Source organism: Nannobrachium achirus, assembly GCF_963921795.1.
Source record: "Nannobrachium achirus genome assembly, chromosome: 7".
NCBI lineage: Eukaryota > Metazoa > Chordata > Actinopteri > Myctophiformes > Myctophidae > Nannobrachium > Nannobrachium achirus.
This window is the reverse complement of record NC_137816.1, coordinates 56,569,210-56,592,520: the sequence shown is the minus strand read 5'-3', so window position 1 is coordinate 56,592,520 and position 23,311 is coordinate 56,569,210.

Sequence of the window (23,311 nt, the reverse complement as noted above, 5' to 3'; positions counted from 1 at the left end):
TATAGTTTGTTCACCTTTGATGCAAGAATGGTATTTGTTTTTCTTTCTTTCTTTCTTTCTTTCTTTCTTTCTTTCTTTCTTTCTTTCTGCATTAAAGAGATCTTAAAAGCCTGTAAGGCACTGATAATAACCCACAGCTACACTCGCACTGCCCAGTTTGATAGCTTGACTTAAGTGTACACAAGCTAACCTACAGTATAAGACACATCATCGGATCAATATCAATACAGCTGGCAGTGACATATCTGCTACTTAACGTCTGAGACCAGAGTTATCAGACATACAGTATCATCGGTAGCTAAGTATACAACTCTGTACGATTCCTTAACGGTTCTGGACGAACCAGGCCAATCAACATCCGAACCGTTACTGCAGCCTGGACCTCAAAACATGACAACTCAAGCCAGCAGATGCTCTTTAGATTCGTCACGTAAGAGTCTAGCAGAGTAGAGTATTTAATCATCGCCTAGCCCCCCCTCCCCCGCTGTATATAGAAAGAAAATAAATTATTTACAAAAATAAATAAATACATAAATTACCTTTTAAGTTTTAAAGATTGTGTGTCTGCCAAAAGCTATGCAAAGACTAGGAACATTTAAATCACCACCTCAAAGCCAGGCTTCTGCTTCCCAGCTGCTCACCCAGGGTTTTCAGCAATCACAGTTTTTACATCTGCCTGCCATAGAGCTGTACTGTAGGTTTTGTGGCCTGCTGCGCCGCATCAATAGGCACTCTCCACGGAGCACGTCGCCTGAAATGCTCTCATGAAAGTCCTTTCAGGAGACTTTTTTATAGTCTACCTAATCCCAAACTTGTACTTTTTACAATGGCATTGTATTTTCATTATCACATACACACGTTGAGGTGATGTCTTCTTTAAAATTGTCTCAACTTTTTTTAGCCTCCAAACGAAAATCTCATCGCTGGAAATGGCCGATCTACGAGCTCACAACATGAGGCGCTGCGATGCACTGAGCGCTTGTAGATTGTAGAAACAGAACAGAATAGAAAATGATTTGTTTACTATTAGCCACATTAAAATGTTGTCTAATTTCAGTTAAATGTGAATGCATTTATCTCATATTTACATGTCAATTTAAAGGAGCTATAGTCACCTTTTTTTTTTTACGGATGCTAAAATAAAAATAATGTTTCAAAAATATTTTATGAAAAAATAAGCTTCATGTGTGGTCATTTTTTAACAAAAAAAATGACCACACAAAGTGTAAAATAATGATAAAATAATCATTTTTGCCATTGTCAGGCTGACACTTTGTTTACATTCTTGTATATCGTCACCTTATTAAACTAATGGCCTAAGTCATTTTTTCCGAAAATGAGTTTTTGGCCTAAATCACCTCCTGATGATGCTTGCCACCTCTGGTAAAAGCGCCTCAATCCCAACTCAAAAGGCCTTCCTGTTACAACCTATTAAAACAATTGCCTATGTCAAGACCCCCCAAGACTGAGACTTAGGCCATTTTATTTTGCCTAAGTCATAATAAAATGTGACTTAGGCCATTTTAACACACCTTTCAAAATGGCGTCTTCCAGGAGAAGAAACAAGAACATATCATTTAAAGATGTTATTTCCATGGTTCAGGCCTTGCCCCCTATTGGTTATAACTTTTACTGTAATAAAGGTTAGTGTTGTATGTATACAAGGTTGCACACACTTAGCGAGCTGGAGGCACACTTAAAATTTCTTAGAAATGTTCTTTTCTAGTTGCCCTCAAAGACTAGTAGGGGCCCTCACAGACTTCTAGTTGCCCTCACAGACTACTAGGGGCCCTCACAGACTTCTAGTGGGCCCTCACAGACTACAAAGGGCCCTCAGAGACTTCTAGTGGGCCCTCACAGACTACTATAGTTGCCCTCACAGACTACTAGGGGCCCTCACAGACTACTATAGTTGCACTCACAGACTACTAGGGGCCCTCACAGACTTCTAGTGGGCCCTCACAGACTACTATAGTTGCCCTCACAGACTACTAGGGGCCCTCACAGACTTCTAGTGGGCCCTCACAGACTACTAGGGGCCCTCAACGACTTCTAGTGGGCCCTCACAGACTACTAGGGGCCCTCACAGACTTCTAGTGGGCCCTCAAAGACTACTAGTTGCCCTCACAGACTACTAGGGGCCCTCACAGACTTCTAGTTGGCCCTCACAGACTACTAGGGGCCCTCACAGACTTCTAGGGGCCCTCACAGACTTCTAGTTGGCCCTCACAGACTACTAGGGGCCCTTAAAGACTTCTAGTAGGCCCTCACAGACTACTAGGGGCCCTCACAGACTACTAGGGGCCCTCACAGACTTCTAGTTGGCCCTCAAAGACTACTAGGGGCCCTCACAGACTTCTAGGGGCCCTCACAGACTTCTAGTTGGCCCTCACAGACTACTAGGGGCCCTTACAGACTTCTAGTAGGCCCTCACAGACTACTAGGGAACCTCACAGACTACTAGGGGCCCTCACAGACTTCTAGTTGGCCCTCACAGACTACTAGGGGCCCTTACAGACTTCTAGTAGGTCCTCACAGACTACTAGGGGCCCTCACAGACTACTAGGGGCCCTCAAAGACTTCTAGTGGGCCCTCAAAGACTACTAGTTGCCCTCACAGACTACTAGGGGCCCTCACAGACTTCTAGTTGGCCCTCACAGACTACTAGGGGCCCTCACAGACTTCTAGGGGCCCTCACAGACTTCTAGTTGGCCCTCACAGACTACTAGGGGCCCTTACAGACTTCTAGTAGGCCCTCACAGACTACTAGGGGCCCTCACAGACTTCTAGTGGGCCCTCACAGACTACTAGTTTCCCTCACAGACTACTAGGGGCCCTCACAGACTTCTAGTTGGCCCTCACATACTTCTAGTGGGCCCTCAAAGACTACTAGGGGCCATCACAGACTATTATGGGCCCTCACATACTTCTAGTGGGCCCTCACAGACTACTAGTTGCCCTCAAAGACTACTAGGGGCCCTCACAGACTTCTAGTGGGCCCTCACAGACTACTAGTTGCCCTCAAAGACTACTAGGTTCCCTCGCAGACTTCTAGTGGGCTCTCACAGACTACTAGGGGCCCTTACAGACTTCTAGTGGGCCCTCACAGACTTCTAGTGGGCCCTCACAGACTACTAGTTGCCCTCAAAGACTACTAGGGGCCCTCACAGACTTCTAGTGGGCCCTCACAGACTACTAGGGGCCCTCACAGACTACTAGTTGCCCTCACAGACTACTAGGGGCCCTCACAGACTTCTAGTTGGCCCTCACAGACTACTAGGGGCCCTCACAGACATCTAGTGGGCCCTCACAGACTACTAGGGGCCCTCACAGACTACTAGGGGCCCTCCCAGACTTCTAGTGGGCCCTCACAGACTACTAGTTGCCCTCACAGACTTCTAGTGGCCCTCACAGACTTCTAGTGGGCCCTCACAGACTACTAGTTGCCCTCACAGACTACTAGGGGCCCTCACAGACTTCTAGTTGACCCTCACAGACTTCTAGTGGGCCCTCAAAGACTACTAGGGGCCCTCAGAGACTACTAGGGGCCCTCACAGACTTCTAGTGGGCCCTCACAGACTACTAGTTGCCCTCAAAGACTACTAGGGGCCTTCACAGACTTCTAGTGGGCCCTCACAGACTACTAGGGGCCCTCAAAGACTATAGGTTCCCTCACAGACTTCTAGTGGGCCCTCACAGACTACTAGGAGCCCTCACAGACTTCTAGTTGGCCCTCACAGACTACTAGTGGGCCCTCAGAGACTACTAGGGGCCCTCACAGACTACTAGTTGCCCTCACAGACTACTAGGGGCCCTCACAGACTACTAGGGGCCCTCACAGACTACTAGTTGCCCTCACAGACTTCTAGTGGCCCTCACAGACTTCTAGTGGGCCCTCACAGACTTCTAGTGGCCCTCACAGACTTCTAGTGGGCCCTCACAGACTTCTAGTGGCCCTCACAGACTTCTAGTGGGCCCTCACAGACTACTAGGGGCCCTCGCAGACTTCTAGTGGGCCCTCACAGACTACTAGTTGCCCTCACAGACTACTAGGGGCCCTCACAGACTTCTAGTTGGCCCTCACATACTTCTAGTGGGCCCTCACAGACTACTAGGGGCCCTCACAGACTACTAGGGGCCCTCACAGACTTCTAGTGGGCCCTCATAGACTACTAGTTGCCCTAAAAGACTACCAGGGGCCCTCACAGACTTCTAGTGAGCCCATAGACTTCTAGTGGGCCTTCACAGACTACTAGGGGCACTCACAGACTTCTAGTGGGCCCTTACAGACTACTAGGGGCCCTCACAGATTTCTAGTGGGTCCTCACAGACTACTAGGGGCCCTCAAAGTCTTCTAGTGGGCCCTCACAGACTAAAACATTTTGCCTAAGTCACTTACTGCAGAAATAATTTGGCCTAAATAAGGTTTATAATTGCCTAAGTTAAAATGGCATGTTCAGATATTGGCCTAAGTCATTTTATCCTTACATGTTACATGATTGACATACACCTTTATTTGTATGTCAATAGTCATATTTTTTCATGTTTTTTGGAATTGAAATAATTAAGAAATATAATATATTCTACATTTGGCACAGTTTTTTGTGTTTCCTGAAAACCTTGAAAAAATGACTTAGGCCATTAGTTTAATAAGGTGACGATATGTTAGAATAGGATGTAAACAAAGTGTCGGCCCTACAAAAAAAAAGTTGACAATAGCTCCTTTAAGTTCTGATATTTAATTTAAATGTAGCCTTGTATTACCGGATTGCTACTGTGGCTTTAATAATAATACATTAATAATACAACTTTATTTGTATAGCAACTTTCATGACATTAAATGCAGCTCAAAGCACTTTACGGAGCAGAAAATGAAGCACAAGTGCTTAACAGAAGAAAAAAAATACACATGAATACAATAAAGCAGAAAAATAAAAACATGAAACGTTGAAGAACAATTTCAGAACAGTGTGGACGTCAATAGCATCAAAGGGATTTAAAAATTCGGCTAAAAGCAAGAGTAAATAAATAGGACAGAAAAAAAAGCAAGAGTAAAGAAATAGGACAGAAATAGCACATTTTAGATGTCTAAAAAAAACATCTGAGGTTTTTCTCCTCTGCTGAACAATTACAACCAGCTAAATGACTTTGCGTCCTCTAGCTCTGGACACATTTTAGATTTATTCATTTAAACCACTGAGCCAAAAGGGGCACAACACCCTAGGCTGATGTTGTAGTCTGTTTTCCAGTTAAATAGTACAGCAGATTAAAAACACGAGAGACTAGTTTCAGTAGCAACATAGCTGCTGCTGCACCAAACAATTTCAACCAATCAATACTTGAGGACAGGAGAGGAGATAATGTTCTACCAGCTAACCAATGTTCAGAAGTGGTGTAAAGAAACTACTGTAATACATTTACTCAAGTACAGAACTTGAGTAGGCCTACAATGTTGAGGTATTTTTTACTTTCTTCAGCATTTCCAATGTTCAATACTTTTACTCCACAGGCAACATTTTTACATTTTATTACACTACAAGTATTTGACAGCTTAGGTTAGTACTTCAGCAGGTTACTGCAGATTTAGATAAACTTTTACAATTATTGACCACTTCAGCCCTATATATATTTCGGGTCATTTGAAAATAGACAATATAAGCTCACAATACTTGTAGATCTGCTATTTTCAAACGTTTTACACATTTTGAACTTGTGAAAGGGGATATTCTACACAATGAGTACTTTTGCTTTTGGTACTTTAAGTGTATTTTCCTGCCAAGACTTTTGTACATTTACTCAAGTAGCCTACATTTTGAATACTGTAATTTTTACTTGTAACAGAGTATTTCTACATTGCAATATTGATACTTTTACATAAGTAAAACACTGAGTAGGCCTACTTCTTCCACCACCGTTCAATAGTTTCCATTAAGGTGAACAGGTTGATGCTTGATGAGACAGTCTTTACACCATGCGTATAGGTGTGATGAATGGTATGCCAATGGAACAATGGAAACATACAGTATATATTAAATACCCTTGAGATTCAAAACAGATACCGTACAGGATGAGTGATCGATTAAAGGCCTCGTAGAATTTAAAAGGAATGCAGTTTCACAGCTACTTTGATGGAATAGGGTGGTTGACTTTGATCAGAGGTGAGAAAACTTTTAGGTTGGAGGTCTGATGGTGATTACAGACGACCCCCCGGGCTGCGTATGGAGGGTTTCCATGGATTATGCCCATGGAGTGTTATTGTAGCTGTTGTTATGTGTAATTCTTGTTTGATGAAAATCAGCTTAACTGCTCCACTTCTGTCCTACTTTTAGTATCTGTGTCCTTTTTGATTTTAGAGCACTATCATGGCAACAGAACAGCATTCTTCCCCTATTTGCAGCAGTGAAAAAAATACTACATTTCTACACAGGTACAAGTTTCAGGAAAAGATGTATAAAACGTATATAAATCATTTGAAAATGTCTACAAGCTTACAATGCGTTGTACAGTAGATCGGCTATTTTCAAATGGCTGAAATGTATAGCTTATAGGGCTGAAGTGGTTCATGCATGCTATAATGTTTTCAAATAATTGTAGTGGAGTAAAAGTATAATATTTGCCTCTGAGATGTAGTGGAGTAAAAGTAAAAGTATGTACAGAAAATTGGAAACACTCCAGTAAAGTAAAAGTACCTGAAACTTGTACATGTACTTGGTTACTTTACACCACACAAAAGACAAATATGAAATTCATCTCTCCAGTGTGGGATGTCAAGACCTATAATTACAATCATCATCACCACCATTATCTTTCTGAAGAAACGGCTTCTTATTAGAACCATTGTGGTCTTGTTACAGACACTAAAATTGTCTGGCTTTAATGACCAAAAATGTCCACTTTCACTTTCCTTTCATAACTCCTCTTTTCTCTGTTTCCTGTATATTATGTTGCCCTCGGCTTCGTTCCCTTCATAATTAGCAAATCGATACAGAGAGATAGACTCTTGTCACAGTCACTGAGGACACGACACGCTCAGAGTTGAACTGCTCCCGACCCACACAGTTAAAAAAATAAGACAAAAAAAGGAAAACCTCAGTGTTCATTTATGGGGCGGCAGTGGCTCAGAGGGTAGAGCAGCCGTTTGGGAACCGGAAGGTTCCCAGTTTGATCCCTGGCTCCCCGCCTCCCCCAGAGTTAGTGTCTAAGTGTCCTTGAGCAAGACTCTGGCCTTGGATAAAGGCACTATATAAATGCACCATTTACAATTTATCCTTAGTTACTAAAGCAACAATTGTAACCAAATGGACCTGTTCCTAAAGTTCAGTAACTCTGAGAGTTACGGGTCCATTTGGTTACATTTGTGCACTCTCAGAATGAACCTTCCCAAGAACATCTGGGATAACGCTCCCTACACGTCCCAGACTAAGCTTCTCCAATCTGGCTTCCAATCCAACTTTAGAAGAAATTTGGGGTTTGGGGAGGGGAGAAATAACTAAGCTAGTTAATTTTTTGGAACCATGAACTTTTGTTCAAAATGGTGTATTATGAACTATGAACTAGTTCATTTTAACATTTGTGAACTGAAATTTGAACTAGTTCATGTAGAAAGTGAACTTTCCCGACACTGTCTGCACTTGACCTATCCTATAGCCTTGACAAACATGTCATTTAGATAGCATGTTATCTAGACAGATGCCTATGGAGTTACATTTGTGTCTTTATTAACATCGCAACCCCCGATAGTCCCGAGAAAATCCCTATGTAGCTCTCTTACCTGTCTTCTCTTACCTTTTAACGTGGCGCAAGAGTATGCATCGCGCATGATCGGACCCCAACCATGCATCATATGTGTTTAAGTTGTCCACAGCTTCAAAATAAAAATAAAAATGAGAAAAACTGACAATCAGTTCAAAGAAGGTCTCAGCAAGAACAGTCACCAACGTCATCTAGGCTCCATGGGTGGCGGGTGGCCACGTCCGGTGGCCACCCAAAATAACATTAGCGTCTATGAGCACTTCGTCACTTCCGCCACCCAAAAGTGTCATGGCGGCGTCCCATGGTGTGCCAAATTCCGGGTGTTGTCTGTTCCTGCCTAACCTTCCTTGAATCAGTTCAGGAACTGGCTCCTGTGTTGTATAAACAGTGTGTGAACCATCCCATGGCTCGGTGGGACGAAATATGCTTCCGGTTGCCGGTTGCCATGGTAATAGTGCAGCGATCAAATGGGTCTGTAAAGAAACCGTTCCGAGAGGTTTAGTTCCGCTTTTTTAGTTCCGGGGGCGATAAAAAAATTATTTTAATTAAAGCTTATTAAATGCTCAGGTTTATCAGGCCTGGCAGGAGCTAGGGTTATTTTTTGGCAGTAAGTGAGTTAACCAAACAAAAGAAAAAGATTTGAGAGAGAACATAATGTGTTGCAGGTTGACCTGGCTTTTTTTTATTTATCTTTTGGTACATGTGTTACTGTGCCATTTTGTTCAAGGGGCCCACAGAAGCAAAGATTTTAGTTAAAGATGTTCGCTTTCAAAAATATAAATTTGCACACACAAACATAGCAGATCTGCAAGCTCATAAAGTGGTAACAACGTGCTCTATGAGCTTGTATATCTGCTGTTTTTGAATAGCCAAAGTATTTAAGTATAAAATATGTGTAAAATCTAAAATGTCAAAGTCGGGTTATGAGCAGTGATCAATGTTCAATGCTTATAAGGGAGGATCAGGCACGTTAAATGGCACACGGGATAATTTAATTATCACAGTGTTTTGTGAAGGTATTATCGTCAAGCTTATATTTGAACGCAGCTGTGATTTTAAATATTAATAGTCATCCTTCATTAAATTTGAATGCAAGGCACCTATGCCAGGGGAATAATTCTTCTGAATAATGCACTAAACTGTAGGTCCATATAGCATAACAAGGCACAAGAGATTAAATTCATGTGGCTCGGTTACCTTCCCAAGCAACAATACATATTTATGCTAAAGGGGTTTTCAACCAGTGGTTCTTGAGGGGGTTCCAGGTGGTCCCCAGCTAAACGATGGAGAGATGGTAACCAAATGGACTCTTGAGAGTGTAAAATGGAACGCTCTCAAGAGTTTAATTTAAAACATTAAGCATTACTTAATTTACAAGAAGTCTACACCATACATGGGCAACTGGCGGCCCGGGGGCCACATGCAGCCCTCACCTTCACTTAATGCGGCCCGCAGGTTAATACCGGAATACTGATATATTATTGATTTCAGCTGTTACAATTCCAAACACAACCCGCTTTGATTCCGTCAGTCTATATTAGTAGCTTAATGACAAGTATAGTAGTATTAAAATGTATTTTTTTATCTATGTATTTGTATTTAGGTTCATAAAGTTAACGTGAGTATATAACTAAATGTGTTTGAAATTAAATCAAAATGTTACATTTCAGTAACCTGACTTTCGTCAGATGGTGGCAGTAGTGCGTAGGCTACCGCTCTACTTAACCATCTGAGCTCTCTCGGTGGGAGTTGATAACACTCGTAAAGCCCCGGGCCGGACCAATCAGCGGCAGCTACGGGCGGGCTCTGAGCGGCTCTGAGCCAATAGAGTCTGATTGCAGACCACGTGGATGCAGACAGGCCAATATGAGTGGTTGGAGTTGGCACTCCCAGACTGTGATAGAGAGACGGCCACATCCAATCACCTGCTAAAGAAGTTCAAAAAATGGCCCGCCCCTTACATCGAGTCTGCCCGAGAGAGCCCAGATGTAAGGCAGAGCGTTACGCACTGCTGCAACTATCTGGCGCAGTCAGGTTAACATTTCAGGATTCCAATACAAAAAAAAAAAAGAAAAAATCTGGATTCCAATTCAAAAACGTTTGAGCTTGTAGATCTGCTATTTTTGCTTCTTTTGTATGAGATACTAGAATGACAAAGTAGGACATAGCAATATGCAATGTGGAAATATAGTGGCCCTCGCCATCATCAAAGTTGCTCACCCCTGGTCTACACAATTAGAGAACGTAGAAGACAGTGGTAGGCCGTCGGGGCCTGCAAGGCCTTCTCTGCTGGCCCTGCACTTGCCTGAATAAGAAATGTATATTTCATAATATATATATTTTTTTCCCACAAACATATTGTATTTATTTCGCTGCCATCAATGTCTCTCATTCACTCATTCAGGCTGGTCTCTGCTTCCACTCCCTGCAGGTCTAAACACAGATATACAAAGCTCCTCCGCTGCAGTTATTTGGCGCGACTGGTCAAACAGGACTGGCGAAACTGCGTAACTGTGGAACTCTAGGATAATAAAGGAAGGATAGTCCAGAAGGGGCGTGTATCAAAATGTGCGGGGTTATTGCACATGCAGTACAATCTGGCCTGCACCTACACTTAGGCTCAGTAGATGGCGGCGTGTGACCATTAAATGGTAGTGTTTGTTTTGTCTCACTTTAATTGCCCACTGGGGACTTGGTCTTCATTTGCTCAAATTAAATGTTCTTATGCCACAAAACAAGTAACCCTTTTTGGTGCTCTGAAAGGCTGAATTAGCCCCCCAAAGTTATAGTTTATTATTTTATATGCAGTGTGCAAGGTAATCAAAAAAGTCAACCAACAAATTCGTTTCTTGCAAAGGGTTGCCCCGCTGATCAATATTAAATCTCGAAAGACACTAGGAGGCTCTTATTGGGCCCCTCATTGATTACGGAGTCCTTGTCTGGTATCGCGACGCCCCAGCTGCCGTAAAGTTAAAGCTCCAAACAGCCCAGAACAAACTAATTAGGGTTGTGCTTGGTCTTCAACCTCAGACCCACCTTACAGATCATCACCACAAAAGCGTGGGGTGGCTCAAAGTAGCTGACAGAGTACAGCATCTTGCAATGGGCCTGGTGTACAAGATTCACTACACCTCCAAGATACCCATGTACCTGGCAAACTACTTCTTAAAGGTCAAGGATGTTCACGATCACAACACCAGAGGTAGCTCCACTAATCATCATCAACGTAGATTTAACACGAAACAAGGCTCTAACTCGTTCTCCTGCTATACCATCAACATGTGGAACGCCCTTCCACAAGCCTTAAAGGAGAGCAAATCCCTAGCCTCCTTCAAAATTGGTATGAAAAATCACCTTCAGACAGCTGCTACCCGTGACTTGTAAATAGACTAAGCCCCCATGCTCCCCCCTTTTTCTTTTTTCTCTGCCTTTGTATTTGATGTTATGCTTTTGAAACTGATATTATCCTAGATAAAGTACTATGTTCTATCCGTCTGTCTTTCAATGTTATATGAGATACTTAAAGTGTGGTTCCTGTGGAAATAAGCCTCGGCTTTCTAGGATCTCCTTTTAGTTGACCTTGTACCAGTGATCTGTACTGTCATGAAACTGTACTTTTTTCTATTGCAAACTGCTAATAAATTCTTCAATCAATCAATCAATTGTTAAAAAAAAAAAAAAAAAAAACTCTTGGTATTTCAGGAAGAGTTTATATTTTAACCAGATCATCCTCTACCAATGTTAACACACCTTGACGTCCGAAATAGAATGGTGGTTGGTAGATTAGCCGTGAAATTTCTATTATTGTATTGTGATCTGAGACATAATATTATGTTTATAAACATGACCCCGCAGCCCCTCCATCTTGAACAGCGCCGCTGTTTTTTCTTTTTTTTTTTTCCCCAGGCCAGTAACTCACCATGATTTTCTCGATTTCCGTTGGGATAGAATGGGGGTTTTGGCCGATCGTCGATGTCCCCGTGCGTTTCGCGTGCGCGATCCTTTCACGTAAATGTCCCCGCAAATAGTCCATGTGTGACTGAAGAACAGAACTGAAAAGTTTCGCTAGCATAGCCCCAAGCATGGCTGCTGTAGGAGCTCGAGTGTGCAGACAGCAAACGGATGGCTGGGAGTAGCCTTGGAGAAGGAGAGGCGCTGACGTCACCTCTGCTTCATGCACGGTCTGCATGAGCTATCAGTGCACGAGTGGTGACTAGGGAAGGTTAGACGATCGCCGATTTTCGGATCAAAAGCTTTTATTCCGGTTTTAAAGACAAAGTCCGGGAATGTACGACGTGGCTGAGAGTCCCTGGGGGGATGTGCGATATAGTACGGTTTTAACATTAAGGGGCTCCCCGTGGCTTAGAAGGTGTTAACTATGTGTAGGTGAAATGTTGTGGTGGGATGTATAAACTTATCCTAAATAAAGAATTGCATTCTCATATTGTGTGTGAACTGAAGAGCTCCAGATTCAGACCCCGTTGCATTGCACTATAGTGGTAATAAACAGAATAGTTTTATTTGCACAATAACCATACACATTGGGTCAATAGTCAACAACAATGAAAGCAATAAGAAAAAAAATATATAATAACTTAGAAACCTGCAACTGTTTAGGTGAGTGGAGAGAGAACCAGGAGTGAACCAAACAAACACACACCTCGCTCTACTGAGAACGGATCATGATCTTTTTTATCTAGCGCCTCTGCTGGAACACTCCACCATGGCAGCTCCAGTTACACTGCACATGTGCAATACCCCCGCACATTTTGATACACACCCCTTATGCACTATCCTTCCTTTATTATCCTAGATAATGTCATCAGAAATGGCCAATGGGACGTCTCCTCTATTTCCTCAATGGGAGGTACTAACCAAGAGGGCGATAGCAAGAGGGTGCAAAAGACCTGTACTTCCCGTTTCTGTGTGACGTAGGTAGATACCTTTTTAGGAGGCGGAAGCATGTTTGGAGTCTATTCATTTACAATGGGAGAGCTAACGTGAACACAGAGCAGCAAAATAATAGTTCAGAAGCTATGGTCACTGAACTAAATATTGGACCAGATCATCACAAGCCACATAATATTAACAAAATTGTCATACTTAAGTGGCTTTTTTCAGCGACACAACAACTGAGAAAATCAACTTTATTATTGCTCTTTAGCTGTCCCAGCAACACACTCTCGCGGGATCTATAGCACCAGTAAACAGGACGTGCGCGAGATTTGCCGTCAGAGCCGGCGCCCACTTAGGAGTCTATTTGTAGGATTTGTGTACCATGTCGCACTCTAGTGGATCCAATGAGGATGAGCTATCTTCATTAATTAAATATCTTTGGTACTAACATACAAGCAAGGAAATAGGAAATAGGATTGATTTAAGGACTTGAGACACGGCTATAGTTATATGGAGGCTTGCCCTTGCATGCTTGCCTCAGAAACCAAAGGCTTTTATTTTGGCTTTACTAGCATCCCATTGCCCTACAGTCTAGATCCCATCCCTGGAAGGTTTCCCTGGAAAAACTGTCCAATGGGAACCACTTCCTCCAAACCAAACCTCTGTTTTCATGTTCTTCTGTTTACTCTGAGCTGATGAGTGATGAGTTCAGTTCGCTAAATTAACTCAAACAAATGCAAAAATAACAAAATATGGCTGAAGGAGGAGAATAAACAGATTTGGTGTGGATTTACTGGACAATTTGGCAAACCTTTTTCGAGTAGGACTTAAAGAAAAGCTTGGCATTGATGGACACATTAGCAGCATGGTGAGTTTAATCGATCTTTATAGGCATTATTTTGTACTCTCTATGATGATTGATCGTTTTATAGGCTATATTGTTGTTGCTGTCTGTGGCTCAGTTGGCTCTGTCTGACTGCACTAAGCTGCAAGTGTGTGTGACTTTTTGTGTATGTAGTCTACTGTGTGTGTGTGTGTGTGTGTGTGTGTGTGTGTGTGTGTGTGTGTGTGTGTGTGTGTGTGTGTGTGTGTGTGTGTGTGTGTGTGTGTGTGTGTGTGTGGCTGTGAGCGTGCGTGCGCTTGTGCAGTGTGCAAGTCTCCGATCTCATCAGCTTGGTTTGGATATCGTTGTTGTCTGTTGTTGCCTGGTTATGAAAGGTTATGTCAAACGACACTATAATCATGTGAATGTGTGCGCAATTCTAACCGTTGAGCTTGTGGGGGGATTAATGTCTATTGAATTATGAAAACCACTGTACTAAAGCAATGCATTGGCATGTTTTATTGCGACAACTATGCCTGAAAGAGAAAAAGACAAACTTAGTGCCAAACAATTGAGGAAGCCTTTCACCTTAGCCTATATAGGGAAAGGGAATTTAATTTGCAGTAGCTTGTCTCCCTCCATTTGGTCCTTATTAACCTTGCTTTGTCAAAAAAAAAAAAAAAAAAAAAAACGTTACAAATATGAATTCTAATTTGATCGCTTCAGTATCAGTATGCGAGGTCTCTTGTGCGTTCTCTGCCATCTCCGACCTTGGTACAGTTCGAGCTTTGTCTTACACGCTCCGAGGAACAGCATCTGTCTCCAAGGGCATTATAAGGGGCATGCAGGGGACAGGGCGTGTCTAGGCTGCCCTGGAACTTCAAAGAGGCCAGCGTGAGTGAGCACGGTACGGAGGAGGGCAGCTGGCAGCATCACAGGGGCCTTTAGAAGAGAGCAGACTGATGCTGAGGTCAATGCACACACCTGTCTCTTAGTGGAAGCTTTAATCATCACTATGGATTGTTTTTGAAATGAGTGGATATGTGATGATGATGATGAAAGTCACATCTCCTCCTTTGTTTCCGCGGCCAGGGGGAAATATATAATATGTCAGGTATGTGTAGCTCTCATTCAGTGGTAGGCCGGTCGTACAGATTTTTGGGAGGGGGGTCAAGATCAAAGACCTGGGCGGGTTTTTCGCTGGAAATTATTCATTTTAAAACAACTGTTAAAAACAGTTCTACACGGCGGCAGAACCGTTTAGGCTTAATATATAGGGTTTATATAAAGCATGATGTCTTAATCTTACCTTGGAAGAAAGTTCTTTGACAGTCACTCAAATCTTTCCCCACCGCAGGGCCCCCCCTTCCCGGGAGGGGGGACAACAGTACCCTTTGCCCCCCCCTATCGGTGGCCCTGTTCAGTGGTGTAAATTAACTAAAGCCCCTTTTCTGCTGACATGGCCCAACACCACACCACACCGCCCACTTGTGCCATGTTTTCCACTACAAGGACCTGGGTGTGAAAGTGGTACTAAACGTGGTAATAAAAAGTATCCAATCCAGAGTTACTCAATTACTGTACAATGTTGAGGTGTTTTCTTTATTTATTTTTTACTTGAGTATTTCCGATTTCCAATACAGTACATTTACTTCTACTCCACTACATCTCAGAGGCAAATATTGTACACCACTACAATTATTTGGAAACTTTAGTTAGTAGTAACTTTTTTATATTTACATTAACCACTTCAGCCTTACAGTATAAAATTTCGGACATGAGAATAGCCGATCTACAAGCTCACAATGCTTGGCATTGTAGATCTGCTATTTTCATTTATTGTATTGTATATTATACATTTAAAAACACTTTTGAAACGGGACGTTGCCCCTATCCATGCCTCTCATTTCATTTCTCGGGTGCCCCTCTTCTAGCGCCACCATGAGGCCGATTCTACAGTCATGTCATCAACATGGATCTGTCCCATTTAGCGCCACCATCAGGCCGATTTTAATGTGATTTTTGGAGACAGCTCCTACAGATTTTGGCCTAAAATCACGCAAAACGGTACACAGTATCTCTAAAGTCATGTCATCAACATGGACCTGTCCCATTTCCCATATTCCCTCCTGATTGCCTACCATTGCCTTCTGCAGTTTATGATAGGGAGTCTTACTGGTACTTTTGGTACTTTAAGTAGGCCTACATTTTGACACCAATACTGTTGTACTTTTACTCAAGTGTAACGGAGGTGATTCGAACCTCCCCACCCGGTTTCGAACCCGGGTCTCCCACGTGAAAGTCCAATATCTTAACCATCACTCCAAAGGGACATCCCTAGGGAATGAGAGCAGATACTAGACATTTGAGGCTTCAGGCTGGGGCTGCGACCCACCTAGGGTGACCAGATGTCCCCCTTTGCGTGGGACAGTCCCACATTTCCATGACTTTTCAGGCGTCCCACAAATTGAGACCCTGTCCCACATTGAGATTGGCAGGCTCCAGTAATAAAAAATGTGTAGGTGTTGATAGGTGAGCAAGTTAGACATGTACAGCATTGCTCTAGCAACACGTGAATAAATTATAGGGTTGGGTATCCTCCTAATAATTGGCTTTCCATTGTAAATCTCTCTCATTGTCTCTTTCCCTGCAAGATGTTTTTAAGCCTTTTAAAATAACATGAGAAATATCCCCTAGGCTACAGCGGGTTACTAACAAAACGATAGGCAGTATCAAATGACCTCAAAGCATTTAACAACAACTAGCCTAAGTTGCTATTAACCACCCCGCCTGCCCGTCCCACACAAACAATACTTCTGTCCCTCGAATAACCAGTTTGGATCTGGTCACCCTAGACCCACCACACAAGCAAATTTGTAATTCGTAACAGGGTATTTCTACATTGCAGTAAGTAAAACTTGTAGGTATTTTTTTTCATACAGTAGTATTTGCCAGTCTGTGGAGTCATAGAGGGCAGGGGTTGGTTGGTAATTAAATCTGCCGAATGAGGCACTAATTGAATGAGCGACGACCCGCCGCCTCTAGTCTACTGTTTAATCACAGCAGAGAGAGAGAGAGAGGGCAGGGCTGATAAATAAAAGGAATTAATGCTCTTTGGAGGGGGCTGCTGAGCTTTAATTGTGGCAGGGCGGTAGGGAATCGATCAGTTAACAATCTATGTTTCATGAAGGATCGCCGTGATCCGTCCTGGGTGTTTAGCGCTTTCTTAGCGGGCTGAGTTTTGTATTGATTCTCACATAAAATTGGACAATTGCTGTATAAAAGTAAACTAAACTCTGGAGGGAAATGGTGATCAAACATGTTTAACTACACGGGTATAGAGCTCCTGCTGACACGATATGGCGTCTGACACAGGAACTGATGATGACATCATCCATTGGAGACAGGGGCGTCACAATGGGGGGGGGGGAGTGGGACTGAGTTACTAGGGCTTAATTATTTTATACTTTAGCTATAGAGCGTTGCAGCGGAAGTGGATTCCTGGGGTCACTTAATATTCCCCATTCATTTTTGCCATAGACTTTTACAAAAATATTTATAACAATTATGTTAAGCCTCGAACCAAGCCATCCAGGATGGAGGTGAATCATGACCATATAACCTTTGATCCTATGTGAAAACATATTTTAATATTACATTATTTGATATACTAAATTTAATAACTACCCTTTGTTTAGCGATTTTCAAAATGTTCTTTTCATAGAAAAAAAGGTTACAGTATGGTCATGATTCACCTCCATCCTGGATGGCTTGGTTCGAGGCTTAACATAATTGTTATAAATATTTTTGTAAAAGTCTATGGCGAAAATGAATGGGGAATATTAAGTGACCCCAGGAATCCACTTCCGCTGCGATGCTCTATTGAAAAATAGCAGATATACAAGCTCACAGCGCAGCACCGAGTGCCGCGCTGCGAGCTTGTAGTTCTGCTATTTTTCGTGAAAAAAAAAAAAGTCGTGAAAATGCGTGCATTGTGTGTGTGTGTGTGTGTGTGTGTGTGTGTGTGTGTGTGTGTGTGTGTGTGTGTGTGTGTGTGTGTTCTGTAACACCTCAATTTCGTTGACATTGTGACATCACATGACATCACGTGACATAACCTCATCAAAGATCAAACCCTGGGTATCCATACATGGAGACGACTGGATCATCACCTAGATCTCCATATATGGAGCTGACCTCTACATCTCAATCCCAGATGATGCCCTGTTAGGGCAACCACACTAATAGAATCCCTTTTATGCCCATAAAAGGGGACAAGGACTGAGAGACAGATACTGACACGCACGGACGCATGTCTGGGGTCTCACAGAATATACGGTTGGCTCTACAGACAGGGATCTCCATGTCAGAAGTCATAGACGTCATAGTACTTTCACATAATGAGTAACCGAGTAAGCATGTGGGGTCTCACAGCACACGGTTGGTTCTACAGACTCCAACTTTCCCTGCCTGTACTGTACTTGCACGATGTACTTGTGCAAGTACAGTACACTGTACTTGCACAATATACAACCGATCCAACCAATATGCCCATATCTCCATATACATGGATCTCCATATATGGGTATCAGGGATCTCCATATATGGGTAACTGGTCCAATATGTATTAATAATGAATTCTGTCCTGTGCTAATGCCGTCCTGTGCGACCTCGCCCTCAGTGCGACCTCGCCCTTAGGCATCTTACTGATAGATAGATTGAAGGGAAATTCAGTATTTTCAGCCCAACCCAGCTGATTCGCTGCCCACAAGGAGCGCATGAGCAATTAGGGGAGAGTTTAAGAGTCTTGCTCAGGGACACACATTGACATTGCTACCCTGGCCTGGAATCTAACCAGGGACAACCAGGAGCTCCAGGCGGGCTCCCTAACCATTCAGCTATGCCGCCCCCAAGATTATGTTCAAGCGGTATAATTAGCAGCATCTTTCTCTTAAACTCTTTCTTGACTATTAACCTTCTAATTGGTCTTAGAGGCGACTAAAACACTTATGAGGTTCTCTATCAAGGATGCCAAAGCCACTGAATGCCCAGAAAGACCTGAATGCTTTGCCAGCTACTGACAAGCTCTGGCAAAATAAATGAGCGTAATTAACCGAGGGCCACACTGCCGTGGCCTAATTGATCAACACACTGGCACACGGTAGCGTGTGGAGTTCCACCACATGGAGTTTAAGTTTTAAGAGCCCTGCAGGGGAGAGTGAGAGACTGGCAGAGGGCGTGTGTGCTCCCCTCGCGTACCTGAGGTTTTCCACGGCACAGAAATAGAACAAAGACAATTCCTGTCCTCGGTGCTATATAAGCCTATGTTCGTTTTTTTGGCATATCCACAATGGAATCAGTTTGCTTTTTTAATCAATATTTAACTTGGAACTTGGCAGGTGCATGTGCATGTGCAAGTGTGGATTGAGGATGAATTATAGATATGGAAAAGTAGGCCTGTATGTAGAACAGGGGTTTTCAACTGATTATGAACCAGGGACCACCTAAGAATCAATCTGGGGACCACTGTTGTGTTGGTAGGGAGGGAAACGCCATGGAGACTTGAGTTCAATAATATATTTTTGTATTTGTCGCATTCCTAAGACAAAAATTTGATTATAGTAAATTTACCTCCATTGATTCCGGATGGGGACCCGAATGCATTTGGGTCCCTATCCGGAATCAATGGGGGTAAATGTATTGTAATGAAATTGTTGTCTTAGGAATGTGGCAAAAACGAAAAAATATGATTGAACTCAAGTCTCCATGGCATGAGTAATCAATAGAAAAAAAGTCATTTTGGGGGTGAACTACTCCTTTAAGGGCTTATTTTAATGTTAATTTGCGGTGAATTAAACCAAGCCTTTAAAGGAGCAGCATGTCTTATTGTCTATCAATTAGTTTTTGTCGTATTCCTAAGCCAATAATTGTACGGTCATCAAATTATATGCTTAGGAATGCAAAAACAAAAACAAAAAAAAATCAAGGCTTCATGGGGTGTGTAACTGATAGAAAATAAGTATTTTTTGGGGTGAACTACTCCTTTAACAGCAATTATTGTATTTATTTCACTGAGATATGATAGTGATATACCGTATGATAACCACTGATCTATTCCTTTCATGGTTGCCCTAAATGCCCTTATTATGTTCTCTTAACCTTCCATGTTGACTGATTCATTGCAACTTATGTATGAGTAAGCAGTCACAAGCAGTAGAGTTGGGTTTAAAGCTAAATCACTTAACTACATACTGAGTTTTAGCACTTCATAAATTAATAAATGAGACAATAAGAAGCCAAACATGTTCATAAAAAAACCAAAGGCCCTTAAAAGTTGTAATGATGAATACGTGGGCTTGACAAAGGTTGAGAACCCTTTTAGAGCATATCTGTAGCGATAATATGGCCATACCTAACACTAGATGCCAAAAAAAATGAAAATAAACAATTGTTGTGTATATTTATATCAAAGGTCCCTAAATAGGCCATTCTTAATTACTTCCTGTGAACAGAAATTCAAAAGGTGATGACATAGACAGGTCCGCTTGCATATAAATGAACCTTTGATTACATTCACCTGTGTGTTTCCCATTGCTGGCTCCCATTACTCCCATTACTCAGATTTTAAATCCCATCGCCTGAAGGGCTGGTCCATAGAGTTATAATAAGAATAGAGAGGACACCGGATATCCCCGCCCGTCCACTTGCATTGAGTTGCTCACCCAGCGCATGAAGCGTACTTCCGTGTTTGAGACGCCTCTGAAACGTGACGTAGTAGGGCTACTATTTGACTTCTGTGACGCGTTTTGCGTCATAGTTTGTGTTCATGGATGCGCTCGGGCTCTAATTCATGAACACGCGTCGTTCATTACGGTTCATGAATAGTAGCCCCAACTGCAGTACCTCAAACGGCCACCATGTACTTTTTGCTTCAGTGCGCCCCCAGGGTTCTGGGGGCTTGGGCTGGTCCCCTCGGATTGGTTCAGAAACACACAGGCTTCCTTTTCAAACTGAAACTTCAAAATAAAATACCCAAAATAGTCATTTCATTGGGTCTTTAAGTAACTGAATCCCCACCACGGTCCAAAGCTATGACCTGGTCTGCCCGGATACAAACCCCCAGCCATCCCAACAACTACCCACGCCTAACAACAACACAGTCATTTTCCTCCCTGCTTCTATAGAGCTGCTCCCCATGCAACCCGCTATCCCTCACCTTTATTTCAGCTCCAAGACAAATGAGCCATGTCACCGCTGAGCACACGAGAACTCAAACGGTGGCAATAAAGGCCAGTATCTTTCAAAGAAATACTGACACCACAAACCAACCTCTGAGCATCAGTGTCCCCAAATAAAATCCAGCTTCCATTCCCCCAATTCATCAGCCACAGGTCCCCGAGTCCTGCTTCCAGTTCCAGGCAAAAAGGAATTGCCTATTAGTTTCAAACAGCTTGTTCTCAGGAGACAGAATCCTTATTTTAGTTTGGCTATAGTTTGGCTATTTCTCCTTTATTCAACCGGGTCCCATTCAAATGGCCGTCTTTTTACAAGAAGGCACTGGCCAAGGAAACAACAAGCAGTGATCACAACATAAAATACAACACAAAAAAAGTGCAAAAACAATAGGGATGCTAAGGTTAACCACACAAAGATTTGGAGGACCCCCTGTAGTAACTCTGAGGGCCCCTAGGGGTCCCAGACCCCCTGTTGGATATCCTGTTGGATATCCTACTATCCTATCATCTTATCACTTCTACTATACACAATTAAAACAATTATGTCTGTCCTTCTGTCTGGCTGTATATAGGAGGTAGTTTTTGCACAGCTTCATCAATATTGTGTTTGCGAGAACCCACAATAGAACTCAGCATGCTACAGGTGGATGGGGATTTCTCAAGCATGTTTCTCCTCTGTGGGCTTGTCAACTGATTGACCAGAAGTTGCACATGGGCATTGACCATTTGCATATGCAGGGACTAACAGACAAATAAGAAGAACAGAATTTAAGCTGTTTGTCTGCGCATCCCCAGGTATGGACTAGTGAAATTGATTATGAAATGAGTTTCCTAATAGAATACTTATTAGTTTGCAAAAAGCTACAGTTATACAATAATGCTAAAAGGATAATCCCCCAGGACCACACAGGACCATTGTGGTCCTGTGTATTCAATTCATCAAGACATACTGTACAATACTATACACAGCCATTGTCAATACTAGGAGCAGTAAAAGTATATTTAAGGGTACGGTCACATCAAAGTATGGCTGCTGGCTGATAAACTCTTTTTGTGCTCAGCTGACTCCCAATAAGCAGTGGATTCTCCCAATAACCAATGACACACATAGCTACTAGTAAGACGCCTCAGGGTGACATGCGACCTCACCCTAAAGGGTGAGGTCGCGCCATGTCCTGGCCATCTGGCCAGTGATGTATATCGGACCAGTTACCCATATATGGAGACCCCTGGTACCCATATATGGAGATCCATGAACTGTATATGGAGATATGCTGAGTTATTCGTTATGTGAAAGTCCTATGACATCTGACATCATACATACAATCCCTTTTATGCCCATACATGTATAATCAGGCACACAGATATGGGCTGTCTTGTCCATCTGTCTTGGCCATATATGGATTATGTTAGTGTGGTATGTGGCCTATGTGGCCCCCTCCATATATGGGCATTACCATATGAAGTCCTGGTAGATATGGGCTTAATATTGATGACATCAGGGATCTCCATGTATGGGCATAAAAGGGATTCTGTTAGTGTGGTTCCCCTAAGTGAAGTCAGAGTGTGATGTCAGAATGTCAAACCCATTGCAGACACATGCTCTTTTATGCCACACCTAACATTGATACAACACAAAGAAACATGTGCTCTGACATGATGAAAAGAGTTAAGCAGGCAACGCACAAGTCGAATAAGCAAACCGCTGTCCCTATTATGATTTCAATCTGCCCCCAGGGAGCTTAGCCAGTTATAATGGTGCTCGATAGAGACAACTTCAGATGGATGACAGCCGCACAAAACCCCATCAGACTCGACGGAAGTCTCCTTTAGTGCAGCCATAACCACATTCCTATTAAAGATTTAAATGCCTCATTGACAGACAGTCACGCAGAATCATTGATCGCTGTTATTTGTCTGCAATCTTTAAGCGATGGGGATGTTCTGACTCTGCCCCCCCCCCCCCCCCCCCCCCCCCACACCCTAAGCATTGCTTCTAGCAGGAATATTAGATTACCATGGTGGATAGGATACAGTACCAGGGTTCAGGAGGCTACTGGCTGTGAAAGAAGAAGGTAGGGCTCCACTATTGATTACATTTACAATGACAAAGACGCCTGGTCCTCTCCGTTCCTCTGTGCTGCTCATACAGGCAGCTCCATTTCCTGTGTCTCCCGATAAGTCACACATCTCTGCCTGCCAGCGCACGGACAAAAGCACAGTGCACACGCAAGCACAGAGCGCACAGACGCACGCACGTACATTACGCACGCATGCACACGCGCATGTATAGTACGCACACATGCACACGTCACGCGCACACACGCATACAGTATGCACGCACACACACATACAGTATGCACACACACACACACACACACACACACACACACACACACACACACACACACACACACACATACAGTATGCACGCACACACGCACGTACTGTACAGTACTACACAGTATGCACGCACACACACATGTACAGTACATTACACACACACACACACACACACACACACACACACACACACACACAAACATACATACAGTAGTACGTTTGTAGCACGTAAAGTACACATGTGTGTGTGCATGCATGTACA